Source organism: Pinus tabuliformis, chromosome 7, assembly GCF_031772625.1.
Source record: "Pinus tabuliformis cultivar Carrire ecotype Pingquan chromosome 7, CPIR1, whole genome shotgun sequence".
NCBI lineage: Eukaryota > Viridiplantae > Streptophyta > Pinopsida > Pinales > Pinaceae > Pinus > Pinus tabuliformis.
The window spans coordinates 2,011,302,855-2,011,310,493 of record NC_142293.1 but is presented as its reverse complement, the minus strand read 5'-3'; positions in this window follow the sequence as shown (position 1 = coordinate 2,011,310,493).

Below are 7,639 nucleotides of genomic sequence, written 5' to 3'. Positions count from 1 at the left end.
GCAAATCTTCCAACGTTGCCAAAGGTATGGGATTTCACTTAATCCAAAAAATTCATTTTTTGCATTAAGTGAAGGAAAACTTCTTGGATTTATAGTGTCAAAATCTGGAATCCATATTGATCCCGATAGAATTAAGGAGATTTCTGAAATACCCTTGCCTCACAACAAGAAAGCCATGCAATCCTTCCTTGGCCAAATTAACTTTGTCAAGAGGTTTGTTCCAGACTTCTCAAGGATTGTATCTCCCTTACAAGCAATGATTAAAAAGAATTCAATCTTCAAATGGGGCCAAGAGGAATATGAAGAATTCAATATGATTAAGCAAGCAATTGTAAACGCCCCATCTTTAGCAACTCCAAATTTTTCTAATCCTTTCATTTTTTATACATTTGCCTCTGAAAGATCATATGTTGTGATACTCACTCAAGTAAATCAAGATAAGGCAGAAGCCCCAATTGCCTTTTTCGGTTCAAATTTACAAGGTGCCGAATTAAATTATTCTGACGTAGAGAAATAAGCGTATGCTATTTTCAAAGTGATCAAGCACTTTAGACCCTTTCTGCTTAAAACCCATACAAAGATCATAGTACCATTTCTAGCGGTAAGAAATCTCTTAGTACAGAAAGATGTGGGTGAGAAAAGAGCAAATTGGGTTACTGCCTTACAAGAATACGACGCTGAAATTAAACTAGAAAATATTGTAAAAGGTCAAGGCTTTTGCAAAATGCTGGCTGGAGCATCACTTATTTCCAAAATACCATCTTCAGAAGTACAAATGTATGAGGTAGGCCTAAATGATATTGATTCATTATATGCTAATATCATATTATATCTTAAGAATGGATATGCTCCTTCAAACCTAGACTATACGAAGAAAAGAGCTCTAAGATTGAAGGTTAAGCAATATCAACTTGTAAATGATGTACTTTCTAGGATGAATTATGATTCTGTTCTCCTTCAATGTCTTGAGAAATCTGAAGCTGAAAAAGTGTTGCAGGAACTCCATGATGGACCGGCAGGTGGACATTATGTTGGATATGCCACAGCACATAAGATCTTGCGCGTAGGGTACTATTGGCCTACACTATTTAAAGATGTGCATAGCTATGTAAGGAAATGTCAAGTGTGTCAAACTGCTGCTAGAAGACAATATCGATCAACCTTTTGATCAATGGGGACGTGATATAATAGGTGAGATCATTCCTCACTCTTCTAAACAACATAGGTATATCCTTACAGCTACAGATTATTTTGCTAAATGGGTAGAAGTTGTTCCTCTCAAGACAGATAATGTTGAACAAATCATCGATTTCATAGATCAGTTCATAATCACCAGGTTTGGTTTACCCTCTGCTTTAATGTTTGACAATGCATCGTACTTTTCTGGCAATGCTATGACTGAATTTGCACTCAAAAGAGGTTTTAAACTCAAATAATCTGCCAATTATTACCCACAGGGGAATGGATTAACTGAATCAAAAAATAAAAATTTAATCAGAATCATTAAGCGAACCATTGACCAAAATCATAAGAATTGGCACAAAGCTTTGACGTATGCTTTATGGGCAGATCGAATAACACAAAAAGCCTCCATTGGCACTTCTCCCTTTAATTTGGTTTATGGGAAAGAAGTGGTTCTCCCAACTCATCTAGCAATTCCCTCTTTGGCCTTAGTTCAGTTTATTGATGAAACACCAACTTCATCCTTATAGCTAAGACAACTACAAATTCTTAAGCTAGAAGAACAACGAGAAAAGGCTAAAATAACTCATGCTCATCATCAAGTATTAGTAAAAGCTTCTTTTGATTCAAACATGGTATCCAGAAAGGACTTTCAAATTGGAGATTTAGTTTTAAAATGGGATAAGGCTCACGAAGAAAAAGGCAAACATACAAAGTTCCAATGAATGTGGCTTGGCCCATTCCAAATTACGGAAATCATAGGCCCATCCACTTTTATGTTGCAGGATTTAGTAGGGAAAAGAGAATCTTTACCTGTTAGTGGGCAGATCCTTAAAAAATACTTTCCATAGAAGAATATTTTCTTATTTTGTAGATTATTTTTTTATTTGATTTAGATAATAAAACCAGTTGTAAATGGTCACGTTTGGAGTTCATCAAAAAGACTAGCATTTCTTTTAGATTTTGTTTTTTTTGCTTGTATAAATAGAATTGATTTGGAAAATTGGTCATTACTATTGAAAGCTACAGTCAAAGGTTAAAATCTCAGAAACGATACTAGTTTTAACTTTGTGAATTTTGATAAAAGGCAACCTTTAGTGGGAATTTGTTTTATATTAGTCAATGAAAAACATCAATAACAAAAACAAGGATTCTCTGTAGAAAAGCTCTTTCCAAAAACTCTATAATTGTCGTCTAAAAATATTCTTAAGGAACTAATAACTTCCTCCCCACCTAGAGAATTACGATCTTCAAGGAATAATCCAATGATACACTTTAAACTTAAAGAATAAGAGGTCTCATCACGAGCCGGCTTATCATGATCATAGATATCATAGCTTGCTGACTTTTCCAAAACTGCATACCAAAACAGGGCAATGACTCAAGATTGTTGCAATCAAAAGACAAGGGATCTCATCACAAGCCAGCTCGTTCAGCAAAGTTATAAATCAAGTGAGTGGCACTCTCATAATTTGGCTACCAAACCAAGGCATTGTTCTTTAAGAATTAAAATAAAATAAAAGCAATAAGTGTGGATATGGATTTCTCTTTGAAAATTGTATATTTCTCCAAGTAAGATACAGGATCATTGTTGGGTAACAGGTAACCCTGTCAAGACTATGAACACCTGCTGGCAACAAAGGTTCTACCTATGACAAATGAGCATATTTAAAACTGATTTACAGAGGAGACTTTGTTTTTATCTTTACAAACTAAGTAGTGGCTGATGTAAATACAATGACTAGCTTTAGGAAGTAAATAATCAAAGTTAACATAGAAGAAACAAACTAGCATTAACAGCTGAAAGCATGATATACTTTATCTTTCTATAATAAAGTTTGATTTTCCAAAAATCCCTTTTGTTTTGGAAGTTTAGAAAATTCAAAAGAAAATCAGAGATAACTGGTTCTTCCAAGTGAATCGCCAATTGTTGTGGCCAGCAACAACCCCCCTTCTTATTTTAGTTTTGACATCAATACTAAATAAGTGGGGACCCTTCATCTAGAAAATAACGATAAATTAGAACTTGTATTTCCTTTTTGAATAAATCTTACTATCATAAACTTAGGAGAATATACGCAAAAATCCAAAAAGACTTAAGTTTATGATGAGTTTGAATAAAATCTTTCTCTTAATGATAAAATCATCGCATCGCAAAAAGGAAATAACGACATCATATAAGCAAACTCCTACAAATGCAAAATCGCGATGCGAGATCGCACACCGAAGGAACTCATCGCATCGCAGTTTTCATATGCTTCAAACATCACTTAAGGTGAAATACTTCAAAGCTAGCGATATGCGATAACGAGTCTCGCAAATCGCATTTCGCAGAAACACATGGTAATGAATGATTGTCAAAACATAACGGATTAGCGATATTGCGATCTGCGATATTGCGAAGCAAATCACAAAATCGCATTATCGCAGATCTGTAGGGCACGTCATTATAAAAAGGTTTTTCGTAATCCAATGTCAAGTCATGCGCAATTTAATAAGTTAGTTGATGATCATTAATGACATAAGGTTTCGATCTGATCAAGAAGTCAGTTCACGTAGGGTGATATATTTTATATGATTTCAACATTTAAAGCTTTCCCATCACCTTATTCATATCATTACTCTTTCCTGATTTCGTAAATTGCAGGAGCGGAAAACAGAAAGGTATACGTAGCAATGTTCAGAGTATAATGGGAAAAGAAGGAGAAACTCCAATTTCTGAAGTCATCTAACAAAACGCGCAAGAGGCGAAAACTGGCACCAGGGAAGCCTGGATCAAGAAATGGAGGCAGTTATCGCCGGGCAAAACCCCTTGAGAAGGAAAGCCTCTGAACGCTCAGTCACCAGAAAGTCCGAAAAATTGCAGGAAAAAGTGCTAAAGGCTAAAAGCAAAACTCGAGTTCTAAAAATAGTGGTATTTATCAGGGATATATTTAAATGTTGTGTAAATTTTTCCCAAATGCACAGCATTTATAAACCAGCTGAAGGTAAAACGCAGAAGAAATAGCAGAGTCCATTAATAGGTTAACTAAGTTGAATTAGGATTCTTACTGGTAGTACTTGGTTAAACCACACAGTCAATGCATGACTCTCAAATGCCTCACTAACTCTGCCGAGAAGATAGCGCCAGCGCTTGTCGATTATGTTTTTGCAGGACAACTAAAGTCAGAGGTCGGCCAACCAACTCTCCTCAAGCCGATGCTGAATGCTTGCGACCACAGAGAACAGATACATAGATAGTAATTTTTAGATTCAGTTTTAGTTTTAGTTTTAGTTTTATTTTTTCCTTAGATGAGGATGGTCATTTAAACCGCCTCCTATATTTTTGTAATAGAATATTTTTAGGATTTAGCTAGTAGTATTTCAACCCTTCTCATGCATTTAGAGAAGGGTCCTGAAATTTGTCAAAAACGTTTCCTCCAAACATGCACTTCTGCACCCTCAAAGGACGTTTTGATGAATGAATGGAACAAGGTTTATTGATATCTGTGTTTAATATCTGCTACTGAAATTGCACTTTTGTACTCTTAGTAGATGTTGAACTAAGAAGAGATAGATCATTATTGTTGAAGCTCATGAGTAGAACTTGTTATCAATGGTACTTTTATCTCTTAACGATTTCTGCTTATGTGTTTAAGTGATATTCATGTTTAGTTATTTATATGTGAATGCCTGAATGCTTGAGTTATCATTTGGCACTTTTGTATGGTGATGGTTATTCTATTTATGCTTAATATATGAATGACTTATTATGCGATATGTTTTTCACAACTGTTCGGCTAACTTTTTATACGAAACAGTTCATCTTTATTGAATTCTTTTCTTATAGCAATTGAATGATCTTTATTACCAATTGCTGTAGAAACTATTTTAGATCGCATAATCAAAAGATTAAATCCCGAGTTAGTTTTAAAATTAGATATTTATGTTTATTAGAATACAATTTGCATGTTGTTAGATTAGATTTAGAATAAAAGCATTTTACTTAGGAATTATTAGAAAGGAAATATAAATTCTCAACACATACACACATAAATTGGGAAACTGGTCCCATATCCCCAGTTAGACCCACCATCCCAAATGGAAAAGGAGCTGCTTACCAAGGTCTGGACCGGGTGGGTATCCCCCTTGTTGTAGACCCAATTTTCGGGGCTTCAACACCACCAGAAAGTTATCTACTGCAGAAAAGAATTACACCACGACTAAGAGGGAAGCACTAGTTATGGTCTACTCTCTTCAAAATTTTAGGGACTACTTTCTTGGGGGTCTGTTTAGGTTCTTTAATGATCACTTCACATTGAAGTACTTGGTAAACAAGCATGTTCTTGAGGGAGAATTTGTAGATGGTTGCTACTATTTTAGGAATTTACTTTCAAGGTAATTGTCAAACCAGGTTGGTTGAATGTCGGACCTGATCAACTTTCAAGGTTGGAGTCAAGAGAAAGTGGGAGTTCCCTGGACGACAATCTACCTGTTCTTCAATACAACAACCCCCCATTTCAATTTTTATTTTTATTCTTAAAATGCTAATAAGAAAAGGGTCCCCTTTAGAATATAAAAAGCAATAAAAAAATTTAATAAAATAGATTTGCCATATTAGTCATATAAAAGATGCTTTATGAGTATTTAGGACCCCTCATCACAAATCGCAATTCTTTAGAACCCATGAACATCCATTTGGAAAGTTACGATGCAATCAGAGTCATAGCAAAACCATCATCGCGAAATTTTAATCAAAATAAGCCATTTATAAAAAATACGATTTGATATAACTATCGCGTCTTGCACATCATTAATCCCAAGGAATGACTTATGGTGTTTCATTGAAACCTTGCGATGTGATAAGGCTATCGCAATCGCATATCATCGATCCACAGGAAAGCATCCAAAACACTCCATTGAAAAATTGCGATGCGATATAAATGTCGCATATCGCGCTCTCGATAAAAGTGAGTAATAAATACTATGAATACATACAGTATAGGGATAAACCAATTATAAAGAAAAAAACGTGATTTGCCAAGTTCGAAACCCGCCATCTCCCCATGCGATCTCAGCACTCATTGCAATCGCAACAATGCAAAGAAACCTTTTGAGCGTAGTGCTTGTAACTCCCAATTTGCGATACGCGATGGTTCTACAAATATTAAAATAATACAATCGCTAATTGCAAATCGCAAGAGCCACGGCACCTTTTCTAAAAAAGGACTGTTACGAAACCTGCGATGTGACATATATTACTTCAACATTAAAGTTTCACATTATGAGATTACGGTAAAAGCATTAAGGGGAAGTTATGGTTAATTCCATTAAGGATTTCATCCGTGGTGGCTATGTACAATGTAAGATCTTTTGCATCTAATGCGCATAACTGCTTTTAGTCTGTAATTTGTGAATTATCTCCTCTCAAGTTTTTCACCTATTACACTCCTCTTTCTCATTTTGTAATGTTAGTCTAGAATCACACAGTTGGTCATGATGTATAAGAAATCTCGAAAGACAAAGGCCCCCATTACAATGGAAGAAGAACAAGCAAAATTGGTGTTAATTTCAAATACTACTTGTCAAGGCCTTGATAAAATCTCGTGGGAAGGCATATATGGTTTACTTGAAGCAGAGAATCCAAAGGAGATAGAAGAAGAAGTAACAGCTGATGGAATTGATGGAAAACACACTCAGTGATTTGGCCAGCTCCCTCCTCCATAGAATAGCAGCCCGTGCAAAAGTTTTACCATATAACAATCTAGTGAGGTGGGTAATCGAAAGTATTAATATAACATATAGAGCTTTCTTCACAACCAATGGAAGGATGTTGGGGACATTCAAACCTGAAGATGTCAAGAGGATGTATCACTTGTCAGATCCCAAACGACACTACAACAAATCATTCCTGGAAGCTTTCACTAAGGAGAATCAAATAGAGTCAGACCCTATCAAATAGTGGAGTCATTTTCCAAACAGGCATAAGCATGAATCTTTTGGTATGTACTCTGTGGACTCCTTAGCATCTCCATATTGTTATGTTGCTGCTATGGTATGTAGGCTCTTTGGAAGCCCTAATTCTGCTAGATTTTCTATAGAAATGGTTCCATTGATAGAAGCAGCGATCAACTCCTTTGTTCAATATCCAACCCCCATTCATATTTATCATTAGTACTTATGGAAGTTTGAATACAAGAATCATTTATACAGGATTTTCCATGGTTCCATTTTACCTGTCCGTTAAGCCATCTTTAATAAACCTGCTCCTCGGCTGTCTGACGAGGCTAGCATTGATTTAACCACAATTGGCAGTTGGTTCGGGGAGGAGAAGTTCACCTATATTAGGGTTTTTGGTAGTATCACAGATCCTTATGTCCTTCCACTCTACATTCCAGATAATCTATTAGCTAGGGAAATAGCCTACCATATAATGGAAAAAGGGATGTCTAGAAACCTTAAAGACTCTAAGAAGCAA